This window comes from Bombina bombina, chromosome 3, assembly GCF_027579735.1.
Source record: "Bombina bombina isolate aBomBom1 chromosome 3, aBomBom1.pri, whole genome shotgun sequence".
NCBI classification, from domain to species: Eukaryota; Metazoa; Chordata; class Amphibia; order Anura; family Bombinatoridae; genus Bombina; species Bombina bombina.
Window position 1 is genome coordinate 1,054,243,795 of NC_069501.1, and position 16,725 is coordinate 1,054,260,519.

Below are 16,725 nucleotides of genomic sequence, written 5' to 3' on the forward strand. Positions count from 1 at the left end.
TACTGGATGAAGATGGATGTCCGGACTTCAGGAACTGTGAGTAGATTTCCTGGGGTTAGTGTTATGTTTTTTTGGGGTGGGCTTTTTTTTTAGATTAGGGCTTTTTTATTTTAATGGGCAGTAAAAGAGCTGAATGCCCTTACAAATGCCCCTTTAAGGGCAATGAGTATTTTAGGATTTTTTATAGTTAGTTTTTTTTATTTTGGGGGGTTTGGTGGATGGAGGATTTTACTTTTAGGGGGGACTTAGTAATTTTGTAAGGTAAAAGAGCTGTTTAACTTAGGGCAATGCCCTGCAAAAGACCCTTTTAAGTGCTATTGGTAGTTTATTGTTAGGTTAGAAGGTGTTTTTATTTTGGATTTTTGTTTTTATAGGGCTATTAGATTAGGTGTAATTTTTATTATTTTGGATCATTTAGTTTATTATATTTTGTAATCTTATTGTTTTTTTAATTTTTGTAATTTTAGGGGTTTTATTTTTTGGTAATGTTAGATTGTATTTATTTTTTCGTAGTGTTAGGTTTTTTTACATTTCTCATTTTTAACTTTTAAGGGCAGCGCTATGAAAAGTGCAATACCGCTCATATTTTTGCTTTATTTTTGCACCCAGTTTAGCGCACAACTTGTAATCTTGGTGAATGAGAGCCCTTTGCCCCTTAATGAGTGTCCATGAATCTAGCCCATTGTTACTTAGGAGTTGTCATTGTCCTTGAACTACTCAACTTTTGACAGTATTGCTACTAATAGCAAGCAGGGTTTTCCAAATTCTACAGATCTGTAACAATAAATAGCATGTCCAGGCCAAAGATTACTGTAAATATTTAACCCTTTTTTTTTTGCTGAGCCATTTTTACAGCCCTGTGCTAGAGGTGTTTTTAGTTGTTTGGCCCTCGTTGCATTTAAAAAAAAACTTAACTTTTTTTCTGAGAGGTACCCACATAAATTATACATCATTTTTTTCAGCAGACCAAGAATTTCTAGAAAATAACTTTAGTTTGCAGAAATATCATATGAGATAAAAACACCATATTAAATGCAAAACAAATATATAAATATATGTTTGTGCCATTTTCTGAACAGCATGGGAGCGATAATTTCCTAAACATTTCAAACCCACATTTAGGGGTATATTTATCAAGCTCCGTATTGAGCTTGATGCCCCTTGTTTCCGGTGAGTCTTCAGGCTTGCTGGAAACAGAAGTTATTAAGCAGCGGTCTAAAGACCGCTGCTCCATAACTTGTCTGCCTGCTCTAAAGCCGCAGACTGAAATCAACCCGATCAAATAAGATCGGGTTGATTGACACCCCCTGCGGCCGATTGGCCTCCAATCTGCAGGGGGCGGCATTGCACAAGCAGTTCACAAGAACTGCTGGTGCAATGATAAATGCCGACAGGGTATGCTGTCGACATTTATCGATGTGCGACAGACATGATACGCTACTTTTTATCATGTCCGCTCGCACATTGATAAATATGCTTCTTAGCATCAGTTCACCATCTTAAAACGTGATTCATTTTAGCTTTCCTGTCCCTTTAAGTGAAACTCTTTATACCTAACCACAATAAATTTGGCAACAAAATGTAGTATAGGTCATACCAGTGGCAAATTCTGATTGCTGGTACTTTGTACTGTTTAAAATGTCAGATTAATGAAATAAAAGTTAAAATATTAAATTGAAGCTAAACTTTTATGAATGAAAGCAGCCTATTTTGTTTGCAAACTTACCTCTCTTATTTTCACAGCCTCAGGCAATGACTCCCCTAGGGGGAAATCCGTGATTGGAGGAAGCCAAATTAGTCATTGATGACGTGTGAAGAGAGGATCTCCGGGTGGGGGAAGCTGCTCTGGCTGAGAAAAGAACAATGGTACGTTTTTAATCAAAACGGCTGCTTTCTAAACTTTGATGAATGAAAGTGCCTCTGTTTTTAATAGTATTTTTAAAAAACGGGCTTTCATTCATCAAAGTTTGCCTTCACTTTAATAAGCTTCTCATAGGAAAATGTTCAGGAATATATTTTGTTTTATTATTAGTAGAATCCCCACTTTACCTAATCAAAATGTTGCTTCAAATGATAGTAATGTGTCTTCATGTGAATAGCAAAACTCTCTAGGCCTGGGTATATATACACAGAGTCAGACACCAGTGTTTTCCTTCTGCTTGTCACAACATATATTTCACTAAATCTATAAAGAAGACTCTGTGTAACTAAGAAAGTAAAGAATAGGGGCACTGATCCAAAAAAAAAAAAAGAAATCAAATAAACTTTCAATAGAAAAAATAGTTGCCTTAAGAAAGAGTCTATCACAAATAAGATAATTGTTTAGATTCCAATCTAAGCAAGATCTGCTATATCCATTGCATTTATAAATACATTCAAAAAGGAAAAAAGTGGAATAGAATTATATCATTTAATTTTGTTTAAAAATATATGTTACTTTTTTCCTTGAGATAAGATTTTGGCAAGGTAGTAATGATATTCCTTTCAACAGCAGGACTTAATATTCATACTTGTTTATATGGTTAAGATAATTAGTTATGCTTATAGTGAAAATCTCTCAGCATCTGCTAACATGGGACGATGAAGCAAATCTCTCCACATAACAACCTTACAATGGATAACAGAAATGTTGCACTATTTTAATAGCAGGCTATTTTGTATCCTGTGCTGATAATACTGTAATTTGTGTGATTTTTTTTACTCTATTAAAACCTAATAAAGATTAATAACACATATGTATATATATATATATATTATATATATATATATATATATATATATATATATATATATATATATATACTGTATATATATATATATATACTGTATATATATTACTTTTTTATTTTTTTGTCAAACAAAATGAATAGAATATATATATATATATATATATATATATATATATATATATATATTTAATAAAACTAGTTAAAATAGTCGACAGGACTACCGTTTTTGTTTGCCGTCCAGATTTAGTTTTTAATGGTTAGGAGTTACAATATAAAAAGGGCTAGTGAAAGAGATGTTTATGCTGTTAAAGCGACATGAAACCCAATTTTGTTTCATGATTCAGAGATAGCATACAATTTTAAACAGCTTTTCAATTTACTTCTTTTATCAAATTTGCTTAGTTCTCTTGGTATGCTTTTCAACAAGGGATACCAGGAGAACTAAGCAAATAAGATAAAAGAGGTAAATTAAAAGGCGTGTAAATAGTACCCCTCGCTCTTCACCCCTTCCTTCTTCAGTTATTTTTTCATTCCTCCTTGCCTTCCTTTTCTTTAACTGTCATACTGGCTGAAGTATAAAAAAGATAATGTGTGCGGTAAAATGTAACTTTTATTCACTTCTTTAGAAACATAGAAGGGTTTAATGACATGCACAAAACATTTGAGCCATGTGCATAATTGCTGTATGGAGGATTTTCTACTGGCATGAAGAATACAGAACTGATTGAAGTCACCAGTAGGTGCCATTCATATTCTGTCACATTTCTGTCATGCTATCAAGCATGTTGTCAGACAGTCTCAGAGATATCCTCCCAGGGATAGTAATATAAGTGGATGTAGATCTGGGAGTCTTATATGTAGTGTGATGTGGATATAGGGCTGATAGAGTGGATGTAGGACCAGGGTGTGATCTAAAGTCTGATATGGGATATGGCTGACAGATTATTTGAAATGCCAAGTCTGATCTATGGTGTGATGTGAGTATGGGGCAGAGAGAGGGGCTGCAGCGCAATGCAATTCATCTGAGTTCCATAGAGTGTATATAGATAATGCAGCTGCTGCAGGGCCATAGGTTTTAACTTAGGTCTGATATGTGTATGGGGCTGACAGAGGTACATCAGAGCCATGAGTGTGAGATCTAATGTGTGTAGGTTGTTGATAAAGGGGTTTCAAGGCAGGTGGTCTGATGTCTTACATGGGTATACGGGTGACACAGGGTGTTATAAAGTTTGACTATGTTTTTTGAATGCCTGCAGTACTAATTACAATTTGATGAACAGTGGTTTGACATGAATACATTTTTATGATACTGAATAGAAGGGATCTGATGTATTATTTGGGTATCAATGGCAGCACAAGGTCAGGAGTATGAGATCTGTGGTCTGATATAAATATGGGTTGACAGAACAATTGCAAGGCCAGAGGTCCAATCTGAGCTCTGATAGTGGAACTTCTCATCTGAAGTACACAGCAGTTGCAGAGCCAGATCTTGAGGGTATATGTGGCTATTGATGAGTACTTGACGTTTAATGTAAGTAAGTGACTGACAGAGAAGCACCAGGTGAAGGGGTCTGATCTGATTTAGCTATGTGGCTATAGAGGACTGACAGACTGGCAACAGATCCAGGGGCTGATCTAATTTGACTATGTGGCTATAGATGACTGACAGACTGGCAACAGATCCAGGGGCTGATCTAATTTGACTATGTGGCTATAGAGGACTGACAGACCGGCAACAGATCCAGGGGTCTGATCTCATGTGTGTAGGAAGCTAAAGAGGGCTGCAGTGCTAAGTGTCTGATGTGGTTAAATGACCAGCAAAAAGGCTGCAGGAAATTAACAATAATTATTATTATTTTCTATATTAATTATAAAACCTGATTTTAAAAAAACTAAACTCACACATCTTTGACACAGAAAGCATAAGAAGTAGCCAACCCCTGTTATAGTTAATATAGGATGTATATGTAAAATATAAATTACACTATATTTGATAAGTTAATAATGTATTGAATATATAGAAATTGCGCCCAAGATACAAAGCTGACCTTGCTGTCACTAACGATAAACCCCTTCTAAGAGAATCAGAATAAGTGAAACAAAATATGAGTAAGTGACAGCGCTAACAAGCGCAGGTCTAAACATGTATGGTTAATTTAAAACGTGTTTATATATATCCAATGTAAGGATATAGAAATATAGGTGTATTTTAATTATAGGTGTATTTAAAATTTATAAGAAAATATAAATAGGAGATATTAAATGTTAAATATCATAAGTTAATACGCAAATATATAGAAATATACGAAAAAAAACAATAATGCGATATTTAAATAAAAAGTATGTTTTACTGAAGCTTGAATAAAAATAAAAATACAAAAACATAAAGGACATCTCCCTTTAAATGCAATACATATACATAGGATACACTAAAATGCCTACTACTGGAGGTAGTGGCCAAATGTGATGGAAAAAGACTATCGTCTCAAAGTGCCATAAATGGAGTGTGGTGATTTATTCACAAGTCCCAGTAATCAATGTCTGTTTTAGATTGATAAAAATTGCAATTTGGAGTGGAATTCTTTAGTTAATAAGGTACCTTATTGATGCAATAAGTTCTATGAATTGCGTAGTGTTTTTCTTCAATCAATGGGAAAGAGATAATATACAAAGACCTCAACTCTGGGATGGCTTTTACTCACTGCTTACAGGCAGGAAATGTGGAGTTCGGGCGAGCCAGCTCTGATTGGCTAAAATGGATGTCTGTCAAAATAACTGAAATAAGGGGGCAGTTTGCAGAGGCTTAGATACAAGGTAATCACAGAGGTAAAAAGTGTATTTATATAACTGTGTTGGTTGTGCAAAACTGGGGAATGGGTAATAAAGGGATTATCTATCTTTTTAAACAATAAAAATTCTGATGTAGACTGTCCCTTTATGTAACGTTTGTGGCACCCACCCGGCTACTTCATAATGTCACTCGACTGAAAAAAAATCTGTGAAGAACACTGAACACAGTTATATTAATATACTTTTTACCTATGATTACCTTGTATCTAAGCATCTGCAGACTGCACCTTTATTTCAGTTCTTTTGACAGACTTGCATTTTAGACAATCAGTGCTGACTCAGAAATAACTCCACACGAGTGAGCACAATGTTATCTATATGGCACACACGAACTAACACTATCTAGGTGTGAAAAACTGTCATCAAAATGCATGAGATAAGAGGTGACCTTCAATGGCTTAGAAATTAGCATATGAGCCCACCTAGGTTTAGCTTTAAACAAAGAATACCAAGAGAACAAAGAAAATTTGAGGATAAAAGCAAATTAGAAAGTTGTAAAATGGCATTCACTATCTAAATCATGAAAGTTTACTTTTGACTAGACTTTCCCTTTAAAGGTGGTGACAATCAGGTCCTAAATTATCAAAGAATGTCCAATTACACTGTGCCAAGTAGTGCCTCCTGTGTAAATCTAGCTCTATAGCAGTGGTTTTCTACGAAGAGTTGGTGCATGAACCTTTGAAGTTCTGTGCTTTGAAATTAGTCTAAAAGTAATTTTACTGGAAAATATTATGCTTGTGTCAGTTGATAAATTATTATTACAAAGTCATTAATTTTAGAGTGTTGATTGTGCAGGGTTATCCATGTTTAATTAAAATAATTAAACTTATTACAAATGAATACTTCTTGGAAAAAAGGCTTATTAAAAGGGAATGACAGTTTGAATACCATAGGACTACTATTTTAATCACTTGTTTTTCATAAATGTTCTGCATTTCTTATGCAAAATAATGCTGTTATTAATTTATAGGGAATTTATTTCACTTGTATCAACTCTGTCATTTTAAAATAATATTAACCATTAATTTGTATAGTTTTCAAATCTGGTGATAATCATTCTTCATTCTTATTTAAAATGAACAATTTTACTAATCCTAAATTGAAATACATAAATACATCCTGCATAATTTGTTTAGTTTGCATTAGGTAATAAAGAATTATTTTGCATTACACATGTATTAGCAAAAATGCTGCTAGCAAAAGCTATAGCTGTTTTAAGAGTGTAATTAAGTATTTTCCTTGCACCAGCATTTTTAACACATCACTTGCTCAGAGAGCCTAAGGTGCTGTATCATATGGTATTGACTCAATAAAAGTCCTACTGGCTTTCTGACTACTGCAGTATTTAAAATGCTGGTGCACTGAGAATATCTAACTATGCCTCACATGCTCACTAAGCATCAATACTGACATGATAGTCCAATGGTTGTCTGAGCAGCTGCATTTTTTAAAATGCTGGTGCGCTGGGAATATCTAGCTATGCTTCACATGCACATGCAGAGAAACATGCTAGCACTAAAACAGTGACAACTTTTACTAGAAGCATTTTTTGCTAATATATACAGTATGTATTGTATATATGCTTTTATCCAAATATGTAATTTATCTATGTGCTTTCACTTTATGTCCCTTTAAACCATATTTCAGTACTTAATATATATTTAATATAATGTAATTCAACTTTATAGTTGCCTTTTTATATGTAAAATATTGGAGTCAACATAACTCTTAATTAGTCATAATATTTAAATTAATATTATATGTGTTTCACTGAAATACCAGTTGTAAAAAGATATTTTGCTGCTTTACCTTAAGAAGAGTGAGATGTAAAATTGAGACCATTACCAACATATGACAAACTGAATAATGGCTTAAAACTGTGCACAAATTATCATTTTTAGCTCCCACTTTGTAAGCTCATTGAAAGTATTATTTTTATTGACAGATATTTTAACTGCTTATGGCCGACCAAAACCAATTAACAACTGCAATGGTATCCTTTAATTCCTTATATATTATGCATATATTAAATTTGCTTTAATGACCATTTAAAGGGAAAGTATACAATATTTGATTATTTGTAGAATATCTAAAAAAAAAGTTAAAGTTTTTAATATTGTATTTAAGTCTACATGGCAGGCTTCACACATCTAACCGTTAGGGTTGCCAGCTGTGGTCCTTAAAAATACCGGACAATCTATGGCTGTTAGATTGGGTCCCCTCAAAAACTCAACCTTCAGCCCCACCCTAGATCCCACAATGTATATTTTTCACAACTGAAATTCCCTTTTTTCACTGAATTATTCTGTCTTTTAACATTCCTTTTTGACGTTTTGAAAGTGGAGACCTTTTCTTTTGCGGTGTTTAAACTAACACTTTTAACTTTAACACGTTCTAATGTTAAAAGACAGAATGATTCAGTTTATAAAGGTGTGCCAAATAAGAGAAGAGGTTCCTGAATCGATTTGAATGCTCAGAGAGGTGCAGGTATCATTTGCATCGGATGGGATGAATATGTGATTAAAGGGACACTGAACACAATTTTTTTCTGTCTGGATTCAGATAGAGCATGCAATTTTAAGCAACTTTCTAATTTACTCCTATTATCAAATTTTCTTCGTTCTCTAGCTTTCTTTATTTGAAAAAGAAGGAATCTAAGCTATTTTTGGGGTTCAGAACCATGGAAAGCACTTGTTTATTGGTGGGTGAATTTATCTACCAATCAGCAAGAACAACATAGTGTGTTCACCAAAAATGGGCCGGCATCTAAACTTACATTCTTGCACTTCAAATAAAGATACCAAGAGAATGAAGAAAATTTGATAATAGGGATACATTAGAAAGTTGCTTAAAATTGCATGCTCTATCTGAATCACAAAAGAAAAAATTTGGGTTCAGTGTCCCTTTAAGTTCACTGAGGAAACACTTTCTATATACCTTATAATTTGGAGGATTTGACATGTGAGTGCATTTTGTTTTATTGTCTATTTCTTTTACCAATTGGCATACTACACCAGGTGGTTTTTCTGGGTTTGTGCATACCTCCCCCTCCTCTCATTTCATACTTAAATAGGGGATTACTTTGTTTGAGATTTCTCCTTTAAAGGGATACAGCTACAAGAACTACAGAATACCGATCCGTTTGGAGAACATTTATCTACAAAGACTGGTGGATTTTGAACATTTATTGGTGTTTTCAATATAAGTGGTAACTATACACTTTTCTCTCTAGTCGCGCTGTATTACTCCTATATTTCTGAGCTATACATAGTGTTGTATATACAGTATGTATATATATATATATATATATATATATATAAATGTAGAAAGAAAAAAGCCATATGCGGTCTTAAAATAAAACGTCCAGTTTATTGGTCAATCTTAAAAGTATTGACAGTACTCAAACGAAAAAGTCTAACATGTTTCGGCACACGGCCTTACTCATAGACATAATTTTCTTAGTGAAAACCGCCAGTATTTAAAAGCAGTAGTGAGTATCTATTGGTTGTCATTAATTGCTAACAGGTAACAAGTGTTAAATTATTTAAACACAGTGGAGAACCTAACTGGCAGTACTGTTGAATAAACACATAATTGCTGCAGGCCCATATGGTATTAACATAAATAAATTGCATATAAATTTCAGACAAAATAATAAATACACCATATATAGCAGCTAGTTTAAATTAAATTGAATTAAACACAGACAGAATGCAATGTTGCACCGATGAAATATAAAAGGCATATTTTCATTAATGGACTCTGGCAATGTGTAATCCAAAGCACTAGTGGTCCTATATGTAAATGCATCAGCCTAAAATGATTGCTTGTGATCGCTGTTACATGTAACAAAAATAAATAAAGATCACCTCAGTTTTATAGACTGATATTTATAAACGAAAGAATACATATTAACAAAAATAATAATAATAATGATCACCTTTGTTTAGTAACACAGATCTTCCTGTTAGTGTTAGAAACAAACACAAGGGGAGTTTAGTCATCTAAAGCTTAATATATATAGGTTGTTTTAATAGTTTAATACTAGAAAAGAGACTTTTGACGATTGAAGAATATGTCATAATGACACAGATCATACTTATGGTATATGGAGCAAATACAAGGGGAAAAATGCAATCAGAGTGATCAACCTATATGTGTTAAAAATTGTACTTAAAGCTAAATTAATTAATTACTTACTTTGCTCAAAAATTAATTAATTAATTCACCAGTCAATAGCACAATTCTGATCAAAATTATTCTAAATACAAGCTATGGAGATTCAACAAGATGTGTTTACGTTCTCTGATGTGGAGGCTGCCGCTATTGCCACTCTTGTAAGAGGCCCACGGGACTTTCTGGCTATTCCCGACACAGACCTATGTTCTAAGCAGTGGGAACGTGAAAAAAAGAAAGAGGTGAATTGGGAATTACATTCCTCTACTCTTGCTGAATATTACAAGTTGCGCCGAATCCCGAGAGGCCTGAGAGTGTCATTAAGACCGACACTTTTTATGGAAGACAAAGAATACTGTTCAACCTTTGAAAAGATCCTTAACAAGTGTTCCTTTGATCTTATGATCCTGACGATACAACGTATACAAAAAGAGATACAAACGAACCAACAAAAGATACAAGCATTGGAGGTCAGTTTACAAGAAAAATTATCCATCACTGATTTCAATACCTTAAAAGCTGACTTGGATACAAAATTGGATGAATTTCGAAAAAGCAATGAAGAAAAGAATCAAATTTTCCAGAGATGTGGACGATTACCTGTATGGTCACGTGTACAGATGGGAGTCCCGCGAGACGCGAATGCCCAGAGGTGACGTCAGACGCCAGAGTCGTCGAGGAAGAGAACGCCATACACGATCTGAGGCTAGCGACTCATCACGAAGCAACTCAGTGGGGACTATCTTCCAGTTCCAGTCTTCCTCTCCTTCTTCTTTTTCCCAACAGGTACCGGGCCAAGACGGAGGCGGAGGGGCGGCCGAAAATATCAGAGGCAACGCAAGTCGGCCACCGAGAGGACGTCGGGTGAAACGGTAAATGATCTAGTGATTAACATATCACAGGTACCGTTCACCGAAGGGGAATTGAACTTACTTAATAGGGGTTTGGGCTTTTGCCCTAGTAATACCATTAATTGTATGGACTTGGACATTGAGCTATATAGATTCTTTAGACAATTGCGTCTTAAAGCTCACTTTTCTAAAATGCCGTATAATGTTGTAAATATAAATACTGTTAATGATGATTGTTTAAAATTTTCAGATTTTGATTTAATTGCTAAGTCTAGCTTTATTCCGCCTACAAATTACCATCCTATAGAAACGTATATCACATTGGTAAGTAAGGATATAGAAAGACTTAAACATGATATCAGGTTACATAAGGGGATACAAATTAAGTACAATTTAACAGTTGAAGAGAAACAATCCCTTAATAAAATTATAAATAACCCTGATATAATTATTAAAAAAGCGGATAAGGGCGGGGCAATTATAATCATGGATAAAATAAAATACATAGAAGAAATAAACAATCAATTAAGGGACACAGAGGTATATGAAAAGCTGGATAATAATCCATTAAAAACTATACAAAATGAATTGAAAGTTATTGTCCAAAATGCCCTTGATAAAGGTATTATTGACCAGAAATTAAGTCAATATTTGCTAAAGAAAGAATGTATCACTCCCCTGATATATATACTTCCTAAAATTCACAAGTCCCTCATCAATCCACCGGGACGCCCCATTGTGGCAAGTGTAGATTCAGTTTTATCAAATATAGCCACTTTTCTTGATAAAATACTCAAACCAATAGTGTCCAAATTATCATCGTATTTGGAGGATTCTACTGAATTCCTCAATAGGCTTAATGAGATTAAATTAAATGGTCAACAAAATTCGATCCTAGTTACCTTAGATGTTAAAAATCTATACACCAGTATTCCCCACGTAGGGGGTGTACAATCAGTGAAACAATACTTGGTTAAGGAACAAATATATACAGATTCACAAATTAATTTTATAATTGATTTATTGGCATTTGTATTGAACAATAATTATTTTCTGTTTGGTGACATGTACTACAGGCAAAAGAGAGGCACCGCTATGGGTGCTAATATGGCGCCACCATACGCAGGCATATACATGGGTACATTTGAAGATGATTTCATCTATCCAAATGAATTGTTTAAACAGCATGCATGCGTATGGTGGCGCTATATAGATGATGTCTTTATGATATGGTTGGGCAATGAGGATACCCTTGATGTTTTCCTCAAACAAATTAATTCTAATCCGGCTAATATTGAATTCACAATGCAGCATGATAGAAAGTGTATTGATTTTCTGGATGTGACTGTATCAATAGAAGAGAACAAGTTTAAAACTGATCTTTTTGTTAAAAAAACGGATAAAAATACGTTTCTATCGTATACAAGTTGCCATCCAGAAAACACAATTAAATCTCTACCGAAGTCACAATACATTCGTGTTAAACGAATAGTGAGCGATGAGGATGTATGTAATAGAAGGTTGCTTGAAATGGGACAAAAATTTAAACAAAGGGGTTACCCGACAAAAATATTGGAAAATTAATTAAAAAAAGTTAATCAAATTCCTCGTAATCAACTTTTACAAAAAACATTGAAAAACACACAGATGGATAGAATTCCATTTGTGAGTACATACAATGTTAATAGTAAGCAGATATCTGGTATAGTCAAAAAACATTGGCATATTTTAAAAAATAATTATCAGGATATAAAAGAATTTCAATCTTTCCCATTGCTGTCATATAAAAGACCTAAAAATTTAAAGGACTATTTAATTAAAACTGACATAGGCAGCAGTAAGACAAGGATGTCATTTTCAAAAAAGAAAGGTACTTTTCCCTGTTATAATTGTTCACATTGTAGTTGTGTGATTAAAGGCAGTGAGGTGGTCCACCCACATACGGGTAAAAAGTATAGGATTAATGGTTTGTTTACTTGTCAAACAGATCATGTCATATATTCTCTAAAATGTCCCTGTGGATTAATATATGTAGGGGAAACTACTCAAAAAATGAAAGACAGACTCACACAACATAAATACACTATACGTAAGGCCATCTCAGATTTGCCTGTATCTACACATTTTAAAGAAAAAAACCATAATGTTAACCAGTTAAGGTTTCAAATCCTAGAACATGTTCCGATACAGAGAAGGGGCCAGGATAGGGTTAAAAAATTACAACAGAGAGAGGTTATTTGGATTAATAGACTAGAAAGTATGCACCCTAAAGGTTTAAATAAAGATTATAACCTGTTTTTGTTCCTATAATGGGTTAATTGTGATAATTCATTGTAAACTTTTTCTCCATGATTTAGATCAAGATTCACATAAAGAAAAAAGAACAACTTGAAAAAGAAATGTGCTGAATAACATAATATAAAAAGAGGTTGTTTGGAAAGATTATAAGTTTTTCCTTTAGAACGCTGTCTTTATGGTTTCCATATAGTAAATAACATTTGAGTGTGTGCATTCCCCTGTTAACATTCATCAGAGAAATAACATATCTTGCAAGATTAGAATTTAGTTGTTAGTTTGATTACTGTTTTTAATAAAATAAAGGTTTTTCAAATATCATTAATAGATGGTAATGAAATTCACTAACAAGAAAATATTTCACATAATTCACAGATAAGATAATGGACCGTTAAGGTCACTTTATATATATTTTTTTCTCTCATATTATCACTAGGTTTTTAACAATGAGAAGGTGTTTAAAGAATTATAAATGTTCAGAATCACAAGGTTTTTTTGTATAAGAAATGCATAGTTATGATTATGACACAAAATCACTGTTTATTCTTTGTTTCTCTTTTGTTGAAAGAAGATGCACTATTACAATTGTAATTATCTACACCTGTAGTTTGTCACATGTACTGCCTATAAAAGGAGAAGTTGGATTATGTACTAATCACTTGGCTTGAGAAAGGGCAGAAGCCCGAAACGTCGCCTGTATTTCACTGCTTGTAATAAAAATGTTATAAATCCAACTTGGTGTGCTGCAGCCATTTCTATTTTGCATATATATATATATATATATATATATATATATATATATATATATATATATATATATATATATATATATATGTATGAACAAGCAACTAGAACTTTGCCACCATGTTTGTTTTGGGCAGATACTAATTCTTAAACGGACATTAAACACTAAGTAAAGCATGATGCATTCAAAGAAAATATTAATTGAGAATAACATGTAGTTGTATTTTTTAAAGTTTCTTTAACCATTTAAATATTGACAAAATAAGTGTAAAGTTTTAGTGTCTATAAAACAATGGGAGCTGCCATGTTGTAACTTAGGTTACTTTCTCTGTTGTGGCCAATTATGGATAGTTATAAATAGATCACTAGAGTGTGCAGACAATGGCTGTGTGGAATATAACAGTATTCTGCACCATTTCTAACAGGAATTGAATATCTCACAATTTCAGAATGTAATTACAGGAAAAGGGGACAAAATAAATAATGAAAGTATATTGCAGTCTTTTTTATATATAGGATTTATCATTTTATATTAAAATCTCAAAGTGTTTAATGTCCCTTTAAGTAAAACATCATTTGCATGCATAGTTTAAAATTCGAGCCTTAACCAAAAATGCCGGAATAAAAGACCTACCTATGCACAGTGTCTCCTGTTGTCATTGCATTGTGAATCTGACCCAGCAAATACCGAAGTCTGTTGAACCCCTCAAAAAAAAAAAAGGCTTGAGTGTGCCTCATGCCGATGCACATGAGTAATGATCAGGAGCACAAGAGAATTTAACAATGTCACATAACAGTGAGATTATATATTGGAGGACACATAGATGATAATGGTTTCTCATGGTTAACTGTAACACATAACACTCATATTGTGATTAAAGTTTACTCAGTTACAAATATAAGGGTTCAAGAAAATCACAAAGCGCTTTGCACTATAAGCAGGTAACAAGAAACAGAGCTGAACTATGAATTCTATGTCTGTTTTCTAAAGAAAAACATTTTAAAGTAGTGAAATTACCTTTATTCTCTAGGTAGTTGTCAATCTACACTATAATCATTGTCAAGCAATGAACAAGGAGTCTATAATGCAAATACTCTGTGAGCTCTGCAATTGGCTGCTGTTGCTGACTGTTATATTTTTTTCCCCAGTAGGAAAAGACTGAAATACATAAGCTGACAGACCATAAACATCACAGTATAAAGATATGTCATGGCCTTCCACAAGAACACTATGTGATACTGAGACATTATTGCCCTAAAGAATCCCCATGCAGCATGGTCGGCGGCCGCACAGAGGTTATATATACTTAGTGTACCCCGCACACATGCTGTGATGTTCCCAGGCAGTCTCTGCTTGTGGAAAAAGCTCCGCTCCAGGGCTCAGGTTGATTATAAAACACAGTCTAGCGCTAGCGCTGTCATCATTGTGCTGCAATGTTCCCCAAACTGACTCACTTTTAAACCCGGACACATAAAATTTACAGGGAACCGGGTGGGACTTTTTATCATTCAGTAAAATCCGAGACTTTTACGATTCTTCAGGACGTATGGCAACCGTATCCATATAAGATAGCTCATTTGAAATACAGAGGGGCATAAGACCTCATATTTGATAGAAGTGAGCCCCCTTTTTCCAATAAGGGGTCTCACACCACTGACATTGATAAGTGAATGTTATTTACATGACAATAACCTAAATGAGGAATTTACTGTCTGGGCTACCAATCGGCTAGATTTAGAGTTTTGTCGGTAATGACCCGCGTAGCTAACGCATGCTTTTTTTTCCCCGCACCTTTTAAATACCGCTGGTATTTAGAGTTCACAGAATGGCTGCGTTTTCAGTGCGTTAGGCTCCAAAAAGGGAGCATATAGCATATTTACCACCACTGCAACTCTCGATACCAGCGGTGCTTACGGACGCGGCCAGCTTCAAAAACGTGCTCGTGCACGATTCCCCCATAGGAAACAATGGGGCAGTTTGAGCTGAAAAAAAACCTAACACCTGCAAAAAAGCAGCGTTCAGCTCCTAACGCAGCCCCATTGTTTCCTATGGGGAAACACTTCCTAAGTCTGCACCTAACACTCTAACATGTACCTGGAGTCTAAACACCCCTAGCATTACACTTATTAACCCCTAATCTGCCGCCCCCGCTATCGCTGACCCCTGCATATTATTATTAACCCCTAATCTGCCGCTCCGTACACTGCCGCAACCTATATTATCCCTATGTACCCCTAATCTGCTGCCCCTAACACCGCCAACCCCTATATTATATTTATTAACCCCTAATCTGCCCCCCACAACGTCGCCTCCACCTACCTACAATTATTAACCCCTAATCTGCCGACCGAAATAAATTAACTCTTATTAAATAAATTATTCCTATTTAAAGCTTAATACTTACCTGTAAAATAAACCCTAATGTAGCTACAATATAAATTATAATTACATTGTAGCTATTTTAGGATTAATATTTATTTTACAGGCAACTTTGTATTTATTTTAACCTTGTACAATAGCTATTAAATAGTTAATAACTATTTAATAGCTACCTAGTTAAAATAATTACAAAATTACCTGTAAAATAAATCCTAACCTAAGTTACAATTAAACCTAACACTACACTATCAATACATTAATTAAATAAACTACCTACAATTATCTACAATTAAACCTAACACTACACTATCAATAAATTAATTACATAAAATACCTACAAATAAATACAATTACATAAACTAACTAAAGTACAAAAAATAAAAAAGAACTAAGTTACAAAAAATAAAAAAATATTTACAAACATTAGAAAAATATTACAACAATTTTAAACTAATTACACCTACTGTAAGCCCCCTAATAAAATAACAAAGACCCCCAAAATAAAAAAATGCCCTATCCTATTCTAAAATTAAAATAGAAAAGCTCTTTTACCTTACCAGCACTGAAAAGGGCCCTTTGCATGGCATGCCTCAAAGAATTCAGCTCTTTTGCCTGTAAAAAAAAACCATACAATACCCCCCCCAACATTACAACACACCACCCACATACCCCTAATCTAACCCAAACCCCCCTTAAATAA